This window comes from Megascapheus bottae, chromosome 7 (assembly GCF_031878675.1).
Source record: "Megascapheus bottae isolate mThoBot1 chromosome 7, mThoBot2.hap1, whole genome shotgun sequence".
NCBI classification, from domain to species: domain Eukaryota; kingdom Metazoa; phylum Chordata; class Mammalia; order Rodentia; family Geomyidae; genus Megascapheus; species Megascapheus bottae.
Window position 1 is genome coordinate 82,907,059 of NC_143515.1, and position 19,948 is coordinate 82,927,006.

Here is a 19,948-nt window from a genome sequence, read left to right on the forward strand (position 1 = left end):
TGAGCGGAAGAGCTCAGGGACAGCGCCGAGGCCCATTGTTCAACTCTCACAGCTGACAAAAAAAAAATCACCCTGGAATTACCCTAGCATTCCACCGAGGGGAAAGCCTGCCCCAGTACCCCTGCTCAACCAATGCCTCCTCTGCCTCTGCTGATGGCGATGCCATCTGTAGAAGAGTCTTTGGTGGTGTGGTTAGTGGGCAACATCTGTGAAACCCAGGGCTGGCCCTGTCCTGGGGATGTCTGGCTGGAATGAAGCCAGGCCTCCTTCCATCTGGACCCTCCCAGTGACAACCAAATCTAAGGTCCTCGTTTAACACACAGTATTTATCACAGCTTTCTTACTTTGAGTGAGCTTATAGATCCTTATCCGGTTAGGGACTGCCTGTGCCAGCAGCCAACAAGCCTTCAAGGCTGTATTTGGACTTAGGTCCGAGCCCCCCCTGACAGGAGCCCGGCAGGGCATGTCCAGGTCCTGCATGGGGTGGAGACAGATCTGGGGAATGGTTGTCTTTTGAGCCAGCCCTGTGCCGATGCCTCTGTCTCCCTGCTTAGCTTTGACTCCAAGACAGAGTTACCTCCACCAAATCTGCTCATCCGGCTTTAGCATTTTCTGTACAGTTGGCTTGGAGATCCAGAGTAGGGATTCTGGCGATGGTGCCAGAAGCCACACAGTGCCTGGTCCCAAGCGTGTCACTCGGCAGGCTCTGCTCTCCTGCATTGCCTCCCAAGCCAGCTGGGAGCACCAGTGCATACTTCTCCCCAGAGCCGCAACTTCAGCTGCTGTGGAGGTGAGGGCCACGAGAGGGGCGAGCTGCGTGGATAGGGTGGAGGAGGGAGAGGAGAGAGAGGATTTCACCACGCGGTGGGCCTTTTCCTTCCTTCTGAAGACTCACACACTGCTTCCGCCCTTCCTTCCCTGGAGATGGCTCATATGGCAGCAGAGAGGAGGAGGAGGTGATGGTTCCGCCCTGGAAGGGGACACATTTGTTCTTTCTTGAGCAATCCTGGGACCTTCTGGAGTATCCTGGGGGTGCCCAGCTGTGAGCATGGTGGAGGGATGGGGAGCCAAGGTGAAGGCTGAGGAGAGAGTAGGGGACAGGGAGCCAGGGTGAAGGCTGAGGAGAGAGTGGGGGACAGGGAGCCAGGGTGAAGGCTGAGAGTGGGGGACAGGGAGCCAGGGTGAAGGCTGAGAGTGGGGGACAGGGAGCCAGGGTGAAGGCTGAGAGTGGGGGACAGGGAGCCAGGGTGAAGGCTGAGAGGATGCAGGGCACACTTGCCACAGCGCGGGTGGAGAGGAGGCTCCTGGGTGGCTCCTCCCTGCCGCCCTGCCCTGTCCTCCAGGGGTCACACCCCGCCCCCCCCACAAGCGCAGGCCACAATGCCACACCCCGGCTGCCATACCCTGGCTGGACTCAGACCCAGTGCCATGGCTCCTCCACAGGCCCACAGCAGACAGGAGACGCCTTTGGGAAGCTCAGAGGTAGAGGACCCCAGAACCCAGCACCCCAGCCTTAGGCTCTGAGGGGGCACTGTTCCTGACTCCCACAGAGAGGACGCTGCCCCTGGCCCAGGCACCCAAAGCGTCCGGCCCATCCCAGGACCCCATCGGGCCAGGCCCCGAGCCTGGCCTAGGTGCACTTCCCAACTGTGCTGCAGCAGGGCTGCCTCCCTCCTTCCGGCCATGCCTGGCTCTCAGCCCCCTCCGCTCTGCTCCTCAGGCAGCAAGACGAGGGCCCTTCCATCAGGAAGCAGAGCGCCTTCCTGCAGCGAAGCACCTGGCGTCTTCAGGCTGAGCCCCTGCTGCCGCCCCCAGGAGGGGCAGCAGTGACACCTACAGCTCCTGTCTTGGGTCCCCAGGTCCCCTGCCTGCCCTGGGGCCGAGCAGGGTTCTCACAGGCCTCCTTGCTCTTGACCACCCCCACCCCACCCCACACCTCAGGAGCAAATGACAAGAGGCAGAGGGCGCTTCCACAGAAGAGACAATGACTCCCGCGTGGACAGAGGAGTCACGAGCCTCTCTTCCACAGAGAACACCCCATGAGTCGCCAGGAAGCCTTGCTTGAATAAAAGCTGTGCTTTAAATCTCAGAAACAAAGGGTAGAAAACGCCACATGGAGATAGGTGTCCCATAAGTCTCATTCCTTCCCTTAAAATAAAACCCACTCTGAATGGGAGCAGGGGAGGCAGGGGCTTCCTTTGTCAGACGGGCCACCCCGCCTGAGGGCCTCTGTCTCCAGCTGGGAACCTGAGGTGACCTCCTCCGCCCCATGCACTGCTCTTCCGGGACTGGACCCTGTCCCTGTCAGCCAGGCTTCCCCTGCCAAGGGCACACCTCACCCTGCTTTCTTAAATCATCCTTCTGGGCGTTACGATGTGAACTCTGCTCTTGGATTTTTTAGGCCTATGTATTTGTGTTGCCATCCTTTTAAGATGAAATAATTTGGGGGACAGAGGGACCTCTTCCTGCCTCTTGGTCTCTCTCTCCCCCCCTCCCTCCCTCTCCCCTCCCCCTCCCCTCTCTCCTTGTGTGTGTGGTATGGTTATGTATCTCTCCCACCATGCATGTGTGCTGGGCTGACTCCAGGAGAGCTGATGTTAGAGGCCATGGCACGCTGGGTCCCGCCCGCCCCACGTGTCTCTGCTGGGCCTCTGGGCCTCCTCCTCCTGTCTGAGCTCATCTGTCTCTCCAGAGACGCGCCAAGGAGTGTGTCACAGATGCTGGGCTCAAGGACGAGGCACGACCTTGACTGACGCAGGCTCCGCAGGCTCAGGGATTCCCTGGAAACTTCCTGGCTGCCTGAGGGCGGCCTGCCTGAATGTCTGCAGTGACAAAGTGACTTCCCGAGCCGTGTGGGGCCTGCGGCTACTCAGCCTGGACTGCTATCTTCCCACGGGCCTGTCACAGAGGACAAGCTGGGGCACCATGTGATCTAAACCCCACACACCTCAGCAGACCCCGCGGTGTGGTGCGCGCTCTACACGTCTCAACAACACCTAAAGTGATGTTTCTCCATCGGCTAAATGGCCATCCCTTTGCCCCTGAGCCACAGCGATGGCATCTTGATTCCTATTGGCCTGTGTCTCACAGGGCCTCACCCTCCAGTCAAAGGAGGGGACACCAAGTGTGCAGTCACCAGCTCGGTCCTCCTCGTCCCATGGGGTAATTCCTTCCTGGAAGGTCACCACTTCTCATCCCTCTTCATCGACGCACCAGACGGAAATACCGCGGATGGGTCCACGTCACCCCCGGTGCCGGTCTGTGGAGACTCGTCACCAGCCACCCGACCTCCGTTCTTGCCTCCCCCCAGGCCTCCTGAGCTCAAACTCGTCTAAAACACACGGTCAGCACCGCCAGGCTGTGGCTGTCTGGTGTCTGGGCTCACGTGATCAAAGAACCCAAATACCAGCCAACCCCGCCAGCAGTCACCGCGCTGCACCAGCTGTCGCCGCCGTCTTCCCGCCTCTCCTTTCCCACTGGTGCCGGGCTCACCCTGAAGATGGAGGCACCTTCTGGGGGCCAGCTCCCCTCCTGCCCTGCTCTTTGAGCATCATAAATCTGTCTCTCTTCTCGTCAAATCCCGCTGTGGAGGGTGGTGGCTCGCGGGGCAGACTGGCTGGCAGGGGATGACCCTGGACACGCAGCAGAGGACAGAGCAGGACTTAGGCCACCCGTGCTTATGAGGCTTGAGCTCCTGTCCAGAATCTCATTCCTCCATCTTGCCTTTGGGTTTCAGCTTAAAATAACTTTAAAACTCCTGTCTGCTGTGGGAGGAGCCATAGGGAGCACTGTGGCAGGCCCTGCCCCTCCGGCTGGGGTCCCCCGGCATCCAGCTGCGTCCATCATGTCACCACATGGCCAGAGCAGCCCTCGGGCTGAGCTGAGGCCCGACATGACTCACTCGTACAAGGTCTTCCTCTCTTCCTCACCCCGCCTTGTCTGTCCATCCATGCAGCACTCAGGACAGTGGAGAGCAGGAGCAGACCCCCCACCCGTGATGGCAAAGGCTCCCAGCAAAGGCTTGGGCTCCGTGGGTGGGTGGTGCAGCTCGGCTCTCTAGTCCCGGCTCGGAAGCTCCTCCTCTCTCTCCCTGAGGCTCTTGAAGACTTACAGGCATTTCTCGCCCTCCTGTCACCGCTGTGGCCTTTGGAGGCCGCCATCCGCTCCATCTGCTCTGGCACACATCACTCCTCTTACTCAGGGTTTAAGGACAGCCCTGGGTTCTGGATTTTGCTTCCAGCATTACAGAGTGCTCGTTAGGGCCGTGAGTCTGGAGCCTTGGCCTTCTGGATTCTGCCTCCAGGGATGGTGGGCGGGTTTTACAGACGAACTAGGAGTGCGCAAAAGAAAGGAAGGTGACAGGGCACTGGTGCTCACCCTTGCACTCTTAGCGACCAAAGAGACTGAGGTCTGAGGATTGTGGTTCAAAGCCAGCCCAGGCAGGAAAGTTTGTGAGACTCATCTCCAACCAGACACCCAAAAGCCAGAGCTGGAGCTGTGGCTCACGTGGTAAAGTGCTAACTTTGACCTAAAAGTTCAGGGACAGTGCCTCGGCCTGAGCTCAAGCCCCGGCGCTGGCGCACGCAGGCAGAAAGGGCGGATGCTCTGTAGAGAGGTGTCTCAGTGACTCTCCACTGAGTTTCACACCCTTGCTTTCCTCATTTTCTCTCAACATTCTTCCATTGCACATCCAGCTGCAGGAAGAAGGGGCAGCTCAGGTAAGGAACAAGAGCTTGCCAGCTGCTGTTTTCCAAGACACGCTGAATGCAGACCTTGTGATACATTCTGTGTACTCATGACTACAATATAAACCTGCTTCTGGACAGGAGTGTGGTCTAGTGGTGGAGTGCTTGCCTAGCATGTACGAAGACCCGGGTTCGATTCCTTGGTACCACCTACATAGTAAAAAAACTGGAAGTGGTGCTGAGGCTCCAGTGGTAGAGCTCTAGCCTTGAGAAAGTCCAAGGACAGTGCTCAGGCCTAAGCTAAAAAGCCCAGGACTGGCTATATGTATATATATACCTGCTTTTGCTGCACATGTATCAGGACATAAGAACGAAGGCACTGATTTGGAAAGATGTGGGCCAGGCAAAAGTGCGGAGTCAGCCAGCGTGCTGGGGTGGGGTGGGGTGACGTAGGTGTTGTTCACAGCAGGACTCTGCTCTTCAGGATGGTGGGTCAGATAGTAGCTTCATTTGTGTAACTGCCTAGTAATCAACCAAAACTAGGCCACCCGGCCACAGGCACTGGTCAGAAATCAGTTCTTACTCTGCTGGTGCTTGACCACTCAATCCATGCCTCCAGCTCCGAGAAAAATGCTTCTTAGATGGTAGCCAATCTCAAATGGCGGTGTTTTGACAGAAACGAGTCTAAGTCCTATACTTTCCCCTCTTGCTTTGCACTCTTTACTTCACATAATGGACATTCCCGTTCAGCAGTATTCAACAGGAGAATATTATTTTAGTAAGAAACAAGTGACTGGTGGGGGCAGTTTTAGTTTCTGCCCAAGAACACCTAAGCAAGGAATAATACAATATAACCATTGTCTTCAACAGGTAAATACAGGCGCCGTGATTCCTTTCATTTCCAAACCAGTATTGCATCCAGCAGATAAAGGGAGGGCGGTCCCCGAGTTTTCCCGTGCAGAGGCTACAATGGTGCTGCCAGGCGGTGTCACTGGTGTCACTGGTGTCTGGGAACAGAGTTGGCCACTGGCTATCACACACTACCGTCTCAGCTAACACATCTAGAGCGAGTCCGCTCCCCACCCAACTACTGGAGTGGCCTGCCCTGCCGTTTCCTTGGTGGCCGCTCTAGTGTAGCTAACAAACCTCTGGTCATTCAACCTGCATTCTTACAGAGAGGGGACCACCAAAATAGAGCAGAATGGAGTCAGAACTGGCTGCCATCTGACTTCTCAGAGGAACTACTCAGATAAAAGGGGAGGGCGAATGACCCACCAGAGACTGGGTCACTCCTTACCTTGCCTGGGGCATGTGATCCCGGTAGGTTGGTGAAATGGCAGGCTAACACGGGTACTAGCCAACCAGATGAGAGTGCGGGTTAATGTACAGGTCTGTGAGAATACAGGTTAATGCACAGAACCTTGATGATCAGTGTTGGGTGGACAGAGCCCGTCCTTCCTTTGCTGTTGACCAGTCCTGGCATGTTAATAGTTGGCAGGGTGGCCTGGGACCTGGTGGCTCACGCTGATAATCCTAGCTACTCAGGAGGCTGACGCCAGCTGGACAGGAAAGTCCATGAGACCTTATCTGTGGTTATCCACCAAAAAACTAGAAGTGGAGCTGTGGCTCAAAATGTAGAGTGCCAGCTGTGAGCAGAAGAGTCAGAGACAGCACCTGGGCCCTGAGTTCAAGCCCCCAAACCGATAGCAACAATAACCAAAAGTTGGCAGGGTGGAGCTGAGCACTTCTTGAATAGTCAGCTGACTCCAGCACAGTCTGATGGTCCACACAGATGGGCTCCCTACAGACCAGGGACTCTCACAGGCCAGTGTGGCCGGGGTCTGGTACCGTCCAGGCAGCCATGCACCCAGCTGCCTTCTGTGAAGCCTGGGGCTGGCCTGGTTACCAGATCATTTCAACTCACTGCTCCAAGACAGGCCCCCAGTCCTTCCATAGCTCTCCAACACGACTTCCCGCCACCCTTTTAAAACAACATTATTGACTCCTGTAAACTCTTTGAGTGCAGGCCATATCATTTCTAAATAATATTCTCATGTGTGTGCATCTAGTTCTAGGAAGATGTGTGATTTTAAACTCTGTCATAGTGATTAAACAGACTTGTTATGACCCACAAATAACCAAACTTCAAGACCTCATTACTGTTTAAGTTTAAAACCACCCTGTTTGCTTTGGCTTCCACCAGAATTAATTCCTGCACTTGGTTAGAAGTGATTAAGGCAAGACAGCTATCTCTTAAAAGTGATAACTTTTCTGTTTGTTTTGTTGTTGTTGTTTTGTTGTTGTTTTTGTTTTTGTTTTGCTAGTCCTGGGCTTGAGCTCAGGGCCTGAGCACTGTCCTTAGATTTTTCTCAAGGCTAGAGCTCTACCACTTGAGCCTCAGCACCACTTCTGGCTTTTTCTAAGTATGTGGTACCGAGGAATTGAACCCGGGTCTTCGTGCATGCTAGGCAAGCACTCTACCACTAGGCCAAACTCCCGGCCCAAGTGATAATTTTTCTGTATTAGGAATAATTATTGGGTACTGGTGGCTCATGCCTGTAATCCTAGCCACTCTGGAGGCTGAGGTCTGAAGATCACAGTTCAAACCAGCCTGGGCAGGAAAGTACCATGAAACTCTTAGCTCCACTTAACTGCCAAAAAGCCCAGAGTAAAGCTATGGCTGAAGTGGTAGAGTGCTAGCCTTGAGCAAAAGAAACTCATTGTTAGTGCCTAGGACTCAAGTTCGAGTATAAAAGACCTTTTTTTTTTGGTCAGTCATGGGCCTTGAACTCAGGACCTAACCAAGGTTTTGTGCATGCCAGGCATGCACTCTGCTCCTAGGCCAGCCTCCACACATGCACGGCACACACGTTTTAGGTGTAACATGGAACGTGAATGTAAACACTGAGGTGCAAAGGAAACCGGTCAGCTTGGAGAACTCTCAGACCTGCTCCCCACAGGGCTGGCGAGTCTCCTGGCTTCCCTGCCACCGGCTTCCCTACGTCTAATGCTCTTCATTTCCTACTTTTGGCAAGTCTCTATGACTAAGTTGCTTATGCAATCAAACCTGCGCCCCCGCCCCCCGCCATGGAGGTTTCTTGTGTACCCCTTTTGTACTCAGTCCCCCTCCCCGGCCCAGGTTCCTTTCTTCAATGAAAGGGTGCACCACGGACTGGAATCCACAAAAGCGGCTTGCCAGGAAGGCAAGCTGAGAGGGGTCACCTGGTCTCACCCCTACTACTGCTCTTCATTCACACTCTTGCCTGCCTGCCTGGCTCTTTTGAAAGTGGGGGACACCTGGCCAAAGCAGGGACTTGGGCGCAGTCCCTCCTCAGCGGATGCTCTGGGGCTCTAGGGGGACATCATGTCACAGAATAGCTTCTTATACAATGCAGTGCCTATGTCAAGCATCCACTGAGAGAAAAGAGGCTGACTCCTGTGCAGCTGCAGACCAGTGCCTGGGGCATGCTGGGGCTAAGGCCGAGAGGGTCCCTGGTGGTCCATGCACAGCTCTGCCACGGCCCCCTCAGAGCCCCTGCTTGCCAGCCTGTCCCATCTCCCAGGCGCTGCAAGACCCGTCCTGGGAAATCCAAGGCCCTAACGTACTCAGGAACCTGCTCAAGAAGTCTCGGCCGGCCGAGAAGCCGGGAGGGGCTCCACCCCAGAGGCCAGCCACAGCTTATCAGGGATTCCTCCAGGTTAGGTGACTTCCGAGATGGCCTCGAACAGACAGAACAGAGCGGCAGCAGGGCGGCTTGAGAAGATTCCCGGAGAAATCGAGGGGCAGGCCCCATGCTCCCACTCCCTTGGAAGGAATTCTCTGCAGCTGCCTGAACACCCCTGCCCACTCTCAGCCCTCTCCTTGCCACCCCACACCAACAGGGGGAAGCAGAGAACAAGGGAGAGTCTCTGCAGCCCAAGAGACCAGGTCTCCCCTGGTCCACTAGGCAGGCCAGGCGCAGGCTGGTGGGTTTGTGTGTGGGGCAGGGATGGGGGCGGGGAATGTGGGGAAGGACCTTCCCTCCCTCTTGGAATCATAGTCTTTCAATTGAGAACATTTGCCAGTGGAAATCTAAAAGACAACTTACAGAAAAAAACCTTAAATGTACTTGAGACAATAATTCCCAAACCTGGGTGCAAGCCCTGGGAGCAGGGGCTGCGCCCAGGACCCCAGAGCCAATGGTGGGGTGCAGGCGGGCAGCGTCACCTCCTGCAGCCACAGCTTGTCTGTCCCCAGCACGGACACACAGGCAGGGTGCTCGGCGGGGAGCCTGTCCCGGCAGGGCAGCTCTCTGCTCACAGCTATGTCTGTACCCCTCCCTGGGCGTTCGTTCTCCTGTGAGGGCTCCTTTAGGACTCAGAGGCTGCTGCCTTCCTCTGGCTGAGCGCTTTCCTCCCACCGCCCAGAGCCCTGCAGACACTGCAGACACCGGGGCCTGCTGAGCAAGTCCTCAGCCCGCCCCGGGGAGCCAGGGCTTTAGCATTCCCCAGTCCTGAGCTCCCAGCACTCAGCCTTATATTGTAAAGGGATTTAAGCTCAAATCACATATCACTGCTTCCCTAGCCAGGAGACATAAAGAATTGTACCATGGCTTTATAGATAAAACCCCAGAATATATAACTTGGTTTTCTGTTTTTTCCAGTCATCCTCCTTCTTCATCTTGTCTATGGCTTTGACTTTCGCCTCCCTGAGTTTTTCTCAAGTAAAATGTTCAGCATGCAGGAGTTGCCATGTTCTGAGCTTTCTCTGGGACACCAGGAGCTGACCCCAGAGGCCCAGGTGGCAAGTGGAGGGTGGCGCCTGCCTGCTTTCCTTCTCCCCTCTCACTGGGGGCTGGGCAGAGCCCTCAGGGCATGGCAGCTTTTGCTTATGGGTTTGTTTTCACTACGGTCAAACACCTCTTCAGGGCAGCTCACTGGGGTCACTTGGGGGGTGAAGAATGCCGAGGCCTGGGCTCCCCGGGCCGTCTTGGGTGGTCCCGGGTGGGAGGCTCTCAGCCACGTAGACCCAGGGCCCCCTGCACGCTGCTCCTCTGCCTCCTTGGAGGCGCTGGAGCTGCCCTTGCTGCTTGCAGCTCCTCCAGCTGGGGTGCCCAGCGCAGGACATCGGCGGGCGCGATGCCCGCCTTGGCTGGTCACGGCCCACACCTGGGCGCCCTTTCTCCTCTTCAGGTGTCACTAGTCCTCACCAACCCTGGTGTCAGGAAGCGGAGGGCACCCGGGGCTCCGGGTAGGAGAGGCCTGTGCCTCCGTGACTCTGGGACCTGTGTAAGGAAGGAGCCTGCAGACACCGGTAGTGGGCTGCCCTGGCGCCAGGCCTGCTCTGTCTCTCTGGCTCTCCCGTCACCTGGGTGTTCGCTCACCTAAGGACTGCACTTGGAGTGGGGGCCCAGGACGAGGTGTCCTAGGCTAGACCAGGCTGTCCTGACTGCCCCCAGGGGGCCTGTACTGCACCCATGTCTGTGTGGCTGGCCGCACGCCGCCCTGGCTGAGCTGTCGTGGTGAGTTTCCCAGGCCACTTTCAGGGCCACAGATCAGAAAGACCAGAGGCCTCTGGGAGCCTGGCCTGACTGGGGAGCCTCCCCGGGGAGGAACTTTGCTCTAGCCCCACCATGGCCCTGGGGTTCCTCCCCTCCCCCACCCTAGCGCAGCCGCAGAGCTAGGGCTCTCCCTGTGGGTGAAGCAGGGACCCAGCGGCTGGGGGCTGCCAGCTGGGAGTGCTAAGTGGCTCTGGGCCTCCACCTCTCCTGCCAGCAGGCAGTCACCACCGCCCGCCAGGAAGGTCCCTGGGTGAGCCTCTGGTTCCTCCACCTGGAGGGCCAGCTGCCCGTGGCACACCCTCCTTCAGTGGCTGCAGTGTGCTTTTATAGTGGAAGACACTCTTACATTTACCTCTCAGACCCAATTGCTCAGATTTATATCAACATTTGTGTAGCGATCTTACAGAATCTATCCACAGGCAAAACACTTGAAAAGAAAACTCAGGCCGCTGCTGGCGGCTCACACCTAACTAGTCAGGAGGCTGAGATCTGAGGATCACAGTTCAAAGCCAGCCCGGGCACAGGAGTCTGGGAGACTCTTCTTGCCAATGAGCCACCAGAACACCGGAAGCGGTGCGATGGCGCCAAGTGGTTGAGCGCTAGCCTTGAGCTGCACTGCACAGGGAGAGTGCCCAGGCCCTGTTCAAGCCTCATGACTGACCAAAACACTAGAAAAGAGGGAGTGAGTTCCAGGGCTTGCGCGCAGGATCTGGGTGCGGAGCTGTGGTGCTCAATCTGGCCCTCCACCACTTGAGTCACAGCTCTGCTTTTGACGCTTGGGTGACTAATTAGAGACAAGTGTTTCATGGAATTTCCTGTTCTAAGACCTCAGCCTCCTCAGCAGGGAGGAGTTACAGGAGCAGCTGCCAGACTCAGCGTACTAGTGCTTTAAGTATAGAACTATGTCCTCTGTGAACACGGATACTTTGACTGCTTTCTTTGAATCTCTTTTATTTCTCTTTCTTACCTTATTGCTTTGGCTAGGAATTCTAGTTCTATATTAAATAATGTTGGCAAGCATGGACACTTTTGTCTCATTCCTGATTTTAGAAGAAATCACTTCTATTTTCCCTATTATTTTGATAAGCCCCCAAAAATCTTGCTTAGAATTATCAGAATACTTTTTTTATTATTAAATTATATTTTTATTATCTAGCTAAAAATTCCCTGATTAAATGGAGGTGAAGGCCATTCTGGATGACACGAGGGTGTGGACGCTCACGTGGATCTTTGTGGAACTGGACATAATGGCCCGTGCAAGGCCTGCTCGACCCTGGCCCCTCCCTGCCTCCCCCCTCCGCTCCCCCACCTCCCCCCTCCACAGGGAGCGATTCCATGCAGGGGTCACAGGGTCACAGCTCCAATTCCTCCTGGAGGCGCCCTGGCCAGGGATGGTCGTCCACTCTGAGCGGTGATTCTGGCCAGGGTGGTCTCCAAACGTCTCATCCGTGTCTGTTGGACTCATTTTTTACACTTATTAGGAATCAAGGTATCTGTTTTGTGGTGCCTATGTGCCACGTGAGACTGGATGATGTAGGCTGCTCTCTGCACATTAGTGGGGAACAAGGCCTTTGTCTGAGGAGAAGCCATCCACCATCTGGATTCCCTCGCCCCGCATCGGAGGTGCTGTCTGCTTTATCTGAGGTGACCTCAACCCTCATCTGTGGAGCCCTCCACTGTCTGAGACACTCTCGTCCTTCTGATAGCTGTCCAACCTGTCTGAGACTCCTTCAGAAGAATGGAAACCTACAGAACCAACGGGCCTGGGAAACCCAGAGCCTGCATGGAGAAGCAGACACAGCATGTGAGGGCTGTGTTTGAGGCCTGGCCTCCTTGTGTGCAGTCACAGCTCTCACCATGGGGGCCACAGCCCCACAAAGGCTCTTCTCAGCCAGAGATGGCTGCTGTTGTCACTTGTGACGCCCCCGTGGCATGAAGATTATGTGCAGTTGGGTTTTGAGTTTTGTTTTATTGTATACATGTAAATTGCCTAACTTTATTTTCAGACAGGAGGTAGAGAAACATTTTAGGGAAGGGGTATGGTGCTGGCCAAGTGTAATATTATTCTCAAATAGAGTGAGTGTGGAAGTATCAAGACAGTGTGTATATGCACGTGTGTGTGTGTGTGTGTGTGTGTATGTGTGTGTTCATGCACATTGCAGTGGCAGAGACCCCCACATAGTGCAGGAGGTGCCCTTGCAGAGAGCTGCCAGGGGTCCTGGGTGAGGAAGGCATGGCAGGCCTGCATGGAGAAGTGCTGGGCTGGTCTTGGGTACTATAGCCAGACTGCTGCACCAACCAGACAGTGTCCTAGGGCAGGAGCGTGAGTCTGGGAAAGGAGGCCTGGCTGCAGAGGCCAGGAGCACGTACAAAGTGGGAAGTCTCGAGGAATTCAACGCCTCATTTCCTTCCATGCCACATGGGGTTGGGGGCCCGGGACAGTTAAACACACGGGGCTGGGGGCCGGGGCAGTTGGGCGCTGTTCTAGACAAAGTCCAGAAGAACTGCCCTTTGCTCCAGGAAAGACACAAGTGTAGGAACCCAATGTGGCAGGCCCTTCTTCCCCACCCAGGGTGGCCGGTGCTGCATGAATCTTCCGTCACCCTCCCTTGGAGGGGCAGTCAGATGTGTGACAGAGGTTTAGTGCAGGGCCAGCCCCTGGCAGTGGGGCTGCTCTGAACCTGGCCGTGTCCTGGCGCCAGCTCTCTCACCCAGCTCCCTTTGTGGTGGCGATGGAGGCCAGGGTTGGCGGCCTCACTCAGGTTTCCCATCCCAACCTCCTCCCTTCACTCTGGAAAAGAACAGACCTTAACTCGGGGCTGTGGTTACGTTATTAAGAATGTGTGCAAAGGCTGGGCACGCGCGCTTCTCTCTCCCCACTTTACCCTGCCCTCCAGGGACAAGGTTCGTGTTTTACATGGTGTCTATGGGATAGAAGGACTGCATCTGTTCCTCCTTCCTCCATGCATTCCTGGTTTGCCCTTTTCCTCCCTTTCCTGGTGTTGGCCCGTCTGGCTGGGGTGAGATGAGAGCGTCTTGCTTGCGTGACCTTCCCTTTGAATACACAAGGACAAATGTGACATCTCCAGGGCTTCTCCCCGTGAGCTGTGGTGAAGTGTGCGTGTGCACACGTGTGCCTGCAGCCTCCGTTAGCCAAGAGAGTTAGCTCACGGTGTCCTCAGGTCTCAGATAAGTCCTGCTCCAACCCCTTTCTCCTTCCTCTTTGATCTGCAGGGAACACTACGAGAAGGCCACAGCCACAGCCACAGGCACGGGGCCTGCTTCTCCCCTGGACCCCGCCCAGTCCACGCTGACCTGTGAGGATTGTGAAGAGGTAGGGTCACCGTGCAACTTACTATTTCCTTAGGAATGAGAGTTTGTCAGCAGGCAGTAGTGTGATGCAGTTAGGCCAGTCCTGGTGTGTGAATTCAGGGCCTGGTGCTGTCCCTGAGTCTCTTGCGCTAGGCCTCTAATGTTGTTTATTTATTTGTTTATTTGGGTAGTTTTATTGGACATAAGAGTCTCGCAGACTTCCTTGCCCAGGCTGGCTTTGAGTCATCTCGGCTTCTTGAGTAGGTAGGATTCCAGGTGTGAGCCACCAGTGCGTGGCTAGAAGCTGCTTTCTGCTGGGTATTTGTTCTTACTTCAGATGTGTGAGTGCTTCAACTTTATGTCATTATTTATCTGTTGGAGTCGTACATGAACTGTGGAGGCACCGCGCTCACCCCCGGGGCTCAGAGGCAAGCAGGACGGAGCCAGGAGCACCACCCAAATTACGTTCTAGTTGGCATAACATTTCCACGCCCCCCTCTTGTGCTCTGTGAGCACCCGGGGGCCTCAGCCAGGTTTTCAGACAGCTTGACCTCCATTCTTACACTTGCCTCGAGTGCCTGCTCTGGGTGCACCTTGGTGCCAGTGCCTCCCACCTTCTCCTCCAGCTTCCCGGGGACCCCTCACCTTCCCCCCCCAGACAGGGCAGATGGTCTTCCGGTGGTGAGAGGCCAGTTTGACACTTCCCTCCATCCTGACACATTCTAGATAGTCCCACGCCGCCATGTTCATTCTGAGACGGGGTTGTGCTGACCCCATCTCCATGGAGGGCCAGCGCAGCCTGACCAACGTGGGGCACGGCCCCCCGAGCTCTTCCCGCCCCGCCATTGCAGCAGACACTCAGGGGCTCTGGCAATGGAAGGCCCCTGCCTGGGGCTCTGAGGGTTTGTCCATAGGGTGACGAGCACCAACTTTGTGTGCGAGACACTCCTGATTTGGAGAATGGAAATCTAGCCCGGTCCTCAAACACCCTGACAGGCGTTGGCTTATCTCATCTGGAAGACGAAGCCCTGGGGGCCTCCCTGCCACGCCTGGTCTGGGTGCAAACAAGGCCATTTGTATCTCATTTCCATGTGTAAATCCTGGGCTCTGGGCTCCAGGTCACAGAGCTTGGCAGGTGGAAGCCCTGCTCCGGCTCTCAGCTCTGGGTCACGGAGCCCGGCATGTGGGGGTCCTGCCCCAGCTCTCGGCTCCGGGTCACGGAGCTCTGCTTACTTGGTGGACTGTTTGGTCCAAGATTCCTGTCTACTCGGGGCAGGCCCACCAGCAGCCATCTCTAGTGACCGCGCTAAAACCTGGCGTCGTGGACTGCAGCCTCTGCAGCTCAGTCCTGACAGAGCTGCGGTAGAAAGCACTGCCACCCCACTTCAATGAAGAGGGACTTGAGGTGACAGTCACTAGTGTGCACAGGCAGAGGGACCCCCGCGTCTGCCACGCGGGACAGTGGGCGACTGGCTCCATATTTTAAACCACACGGTCACCCTAGCAGTAAGGCCTACTACCATGCCGCCTTGCATACTCAAAAGATATGCCAGCAGCTCACCAGGGGCGATGTCCATCCATAAACGATGCCAAGCCCCGGGTTTTGTTTGGTATCAGACAAGCGCAGGCAGAATGTGCCAGTCCCCCAGGAGGAGGGCACGCCGGACAGACACGTATCACGGCCCAGGCCCCCGGCGTTCACACAGGTGCTCTTTCTGTTGCCAGTTTCTGATGGCTGTCTTCATCTCCCCTGCTCTGGCCTCCACTGTTGCTCCTCCCCTCCTCTCCCTGCCTGTCCGCAGGCGCCTGGGAGAGAAGCGTCATCACATACAAACCTTCAAGCCACAGAGCAGGGCCTCGCCCCGAGTCCAGCTCTGAACACAAGAGAAGCAAGAAAGGCTGGAGACAGATCTATGCACTGGGGGAACGGTTGGGGTCCCCCCGTGTGGCTCCCCAGAGACGACTCACAGGAAAGGGGCAGAGGGCTGGGGCCCGTTGGCAACTGGGAATTCCTGCTCTGGATCCATCTTTCCCTGGCTGCCGAAAGACACGAGACCTCCCTTTATTTTCCTTCTCCATTCTTGCTTGTTTGCCTTTACGTGAGATACAACCAGAAAAGGTGTGATTTCATACACCAGTGTCATCTCTGGAATCACGAATTCATGTGAGCTCTTTAGGCGTGTTGACCGCATTGAACAGGTCTCTGTGTAAAGATAGATTTCCTAAATGTAAGCAGTGCCCACTGAGGCATTCATAGACTTGATGTTTCCTGGAATCTCCCCCAGATGGAGATGACCTGGGTCTGGGGGGTGGGGGTGGCGCTGCAGGGCCGATGGGGGGGCCTATGAGGCTCTCCCGCCCTCCTTTGTGTTCCAGTGAAGCCTTTCTGGTGACAGAGAGGCATGTGAGGACGGCCTCCAGGGCACTGGGCAGAACAAGCCTGGTGGGGAGGGAAGCAGGGGTCCCGCCGTGGAAAGCGGGGTCAGCGGCCTGGGTCTCAGGGTTCAAGCTGTAGATGAGGACAGCAGCGGTCCAGACCCCACAGCATCGGCGGGGCTGTTACAGGGCGCTTGTGCCCTGAGTTTCTTAGAACAAAATGTATACAATAATGAAAACAGACGTTTTCACACATTAACAGAAATTAAGTGTATTTTCCTATCCTACTAAATATTTTGAGAAATTTTAATTTACATTGCAAATAAACCCCAGTGACATTTAGATACTGATACTCTTGTCTGCCTTGCCTCCCTCCTCCCTCCCTACCTCCCTCCCTCCTCCCTCCCTCCCTCCCTGCCTCCCTCCCTGCCTCCCTCTCGCCCTCCCTCCCACTTCACTCCTACCTTTCCCCTTTTCATATCCATTTGTACAGAGACAGGTACATGTGTGCCCCTCACGTCTTTAGAGGCAGGGGTTATTTGGCCAGCGTTCTAGGTGTCTTTGTGGCACTGTCATTGTCAGGAGAGGCCTGCCATCTCTAATGCTCCAAGAACAAGAGGCTGGGAGGGTGGAAGGTGCCCTTGACGTGACTCTCGCCTCCTGATGGGGGCAGAGCTGGAGCAGCAATTCCCTTTTTGGTGATTTTCCTTTTTCTAACTCAGATTCCATCCTTTGTGATGCTGTTTGAATGGCTCAGCCTGGCCCCGCCCCCGTCCTGGCTCTCCCCACCCTGCCCCCGGCCTGGCCCTGCCCTTGGCCTGCCCCCGGCCTGGCCCTGCCCCCTGGCCTTTCCCTGCCCCTGTCCTGGCCCTGCCCTCAGCCTGGCCCTCCCCACCCTGCCCCTGTCCTGGCCCTCCCCATGGCCTGGCCCTGCCCTTGGCCTGCCCCTGGCCTGGCCCTGCCCCCTGGCCTTTTCCTGCCCCTGTCCTGGCCCTCCCCATGGCCTGGCCCTGCCCTTGGCCTGCCCCCGGCCTGGCCCTCCCCCTGGCCTGGCCCTGCCCCCCCCCCCCCCCGCCTTTCCCTGCCCCTGTCCTGGCCCTGCCCTCAGCCTGGCCCTCCCCACCCTGCCCCTGTCCTGGCCCTCCCCATGGCCTGGCCCTGCCCTTGGCCTGCCCCTGGCCTGGCCCTGCCCCCTGGCCTTTTCCTGCCCCTGTCCTGGCCCTCCCCATGGCCTGGCCCTGCCCTTGGCCTGCCCCCGGCCTGGCCCTCCCCCCGGCCTGGCCCTGCCCCCCCCGCCCCCCCCCCCCCCCCCCCGCCTTTCCCTGCCCCTGTCCTGGCCCTGCCCTCAGCCTGGCCCTGCCCTCGACCTGGCCCTCCCCACCCTGCCTCTGTCCTGGCCCTGCCCCTGGCCTGGCCCCGCCCTCGGTGTACCTACAGATGCCCACAGTGAGGGTGAGCATGCCTCCTCCTTGGCAGGTGTGCTCTGAGGGTGGGCGGGCCCAGGCGCCACTTTCCAGCCAGATAGGTCTGGCCGTGGGTGGGTGGAGTTGCCTTGTCCTGCAGAGGAGCAGGGCTGCACAGCCCCCCAGGGCCCCTGTCCCTACCCACTACCAGGTTCCCAAGCATGGAATGTCCCGGAGCTCACTCTGGACTACTTCAGTGCTCCTGCGACAGCCTCTCCTGGTAGTTCCCAGGTCTCCACTGCTGTGGGCAGACGAGCAGGACCCATTTTGTCACTCATCCCTTTGCTTAAGAAGGCGGGGCCTCCATCCTGAACTCCAAGGAAGACTTGAACAAGCCCTGTGAGGAGGGGAACACGGTGTGTGTGCGCGTGTGTGCGTGTGTGCGCGTGTGTGTGCGTGTGTGTGCGTGTGTGCTGTGTGCGTGTGTGCGCGTGTGTGTGCGCATGTGTGTGAGTGTGTGTGTGTGTGCATGTGTGTGTGTGCATGTGTGTGAGTGTGTGAGTGTGTGTGTGCATGTGTGTGCGTGAGTGTGTGTGTGCATGTGTGTGAGTGTGTGTGTGCATGTGTGTGCGTGAGTGTGTGTGTGCATGTGTGTGAGTGTGTGAGTGTGTGTGCATGTGTGTGCGTGAGTGTGTGTGTGCGCGTGTGTGTGCGCATGTGTGTGAGTGTGTGTGCATGTGTGTGTGCGTGTGTGTGCGTGCGCGTGTGTGTGCGTGTGTGTGTGCATGTGTGTGTGCGCGCGTGCGTGTGTGTGTGCGTGTGTGTGCGTATGTGTGTGCGTGTGTGTGCGTGTGCGTGTGTGTGTGTGCATGTGTGTGCGTGTGTGTGTGCGTGAGTGTGTGTGCGTGTGTGTGTGTGTGCGTGTGTGTGCGTGTGCGTGTGTGTGTGTGTTTGGGTCAGCCAGTCCATCACGGGGCATCGTGTGAGGGAAGCAGGATGGAGATGGAGATGTCAGGCCATGCCCTGTGCTGAGCCATGCAGCCCAGGCCGGCTGACAGGAGACGGCAGTGAGGCAGGAAGCTGGGGGCTGTCCAGGAGGAGAATTCCAAGGAGAGAAAGGAGACATGCCAAGGCCTAGGATGTCTAGAATGCTCAGAAGAAGTCAGAAAGCCGCGAGGTTCAGAAGCAGGCTAGAGAAGAGAGCAAGAAGAGCTGAGAAGGAGCAGCGGTGAGTGCAGCTCAGTAGAGCTCACGAGGGTCTGAGCAGGAGGAGTGAAATGGAAGCTTCTGGAAAATCCTGAGTTTCCTGCAGGAGGGAAGGGAATAAGAGTAGAATAGTGAGCGGAGGTTGTGACTGATGTGCAAGGGGGGAAAGGCTGGTGTGGTTGAGTCCTGGAGAGGAGGGGCCAGCAGAGCCCACTGATCACAGGGTGGAATGTGAAGGAGAGCAGCCTGGAGGCCCCGGGGGACCCGGGGAGGCCTGGTGATGGAGGCCCAGAGGACCTGGGGAGGCCTGGTGCTAGAGGCCCAGAGGACCCAAGGAGGCCTGGAGATAGAGGCCCAGAGGACCCGGGGAGGCCTGGAGATACAGGCCCAGAGGACCCGGGGAGGCCTGGAGATAGAGACCCCAGAGGACCCGGGGAGGCCTGGAGATAGAGGCCCAGAGGACCCGGGGAGGCCTGGAGATAGAGGCCCAGAGGACCCGGGGAGGCCTGGAGATAGAGACCCCAGAGGACCCGGGGAGGCCTGGAGATAGAGACCCCAGAGGACCCGGGGAGGCCTGGAGATAGAGGCCCAGAGGACCCGGGGAAGCCTGGTGATGGAGACCCAGAGGACCCGGGGAGGCCTGGTGATAGAGACCCCAGGGGATCCGGGGAGGCCTGGAGATAGAGGCCCCAGAGGACCCGGGGAGGCCTGGTGATAGAGACCCCAGGGGACCCGGGGAGGCCTGGTGATAGAGGCCCAGAGGACCTGGGGAGGCCTGGTGATAGAGACCCCAGAGGACCCGGGGAGGCCTGGAGATAGAGGTCCCAGAGGATCCGGGGAGGCCTGGTGATAGAGACCCAGAGGACCCGGGGAGGCCTGGTGATAGAGGCCCAGAGGACCCGAGGAGGCCTGGTGATAGAGACCCCAGAGGACCCGGGGAGGCCTGGTGATAGAGACCCCAGGGGACCCGGGGAGGCCTGGTGATGGAGGCCCAGAGGACCCGGGGAGGCCTGGTGATGGAGACCCCAGAGGACCCGGGGAGGCCTGGTGATGGAGACCCCAGAGGACCCGGGGAGGCCTGGTGATAGAGGCCCAGAGGACCCGGGGAGGCCTGGTGATGGAGACCCCAGAGGATCCGGGGAGGCCTGGTGATAGAGGCCCAGGGGACGTGGGGAGGCCTGGTGATGGAGACCCCAGAGGACCCGGGGAGGCCTGGTGATAGAGGCCCAGAGGACCCGGGGAGGCCTGGTGATAGAGACCCCAGAGGACCCGGGGAGGCCTGGTGATAGAGGCCCAGAGGACCCCGGGAGGCCTGGTGATAGAGGCCTTTTAGCACTGCACTAGGTCAGGCTGCTATGAGGAGGAGCCATGACGGTGAACCAACCACCTCCCGCCCGCTTCTCCTGGCTCTGGAGTTGAGTGCCAT

At 57.4% G+C, this 19,948-nt stretch overlaps 1 protein-coding gene across 8 annotated transcripts in view; it reads left to right on the forward strand.

Annotated features, from left to right (window-relative positions):
• Myt1l (myelin transcription factor 1 like) overlaps positions 1-19,948 on the forward strand; it is a 370,648-nt gene that overhangs the window by 34,231 nt on the left and 316,469 nt on the right. For 6 of the 8 annotated variants that reach the window (XM_090337526.1, XM_090337531.1, XM_090337532.1 and 3 more), the window contains exon 1: positions 13,464-13,559. The exons of the other annotated variants lie outside the window; for them this stretch is intronic. The gene's annotated coding sequence lies outside the window, so the exon portion shown is untranslated. Of the gene's footprint in view, positions 1-13,463; positions 13,560-19,948 lie in introns of those variants that run through there. 8 annotated transcript variants of the gene reach the window in all.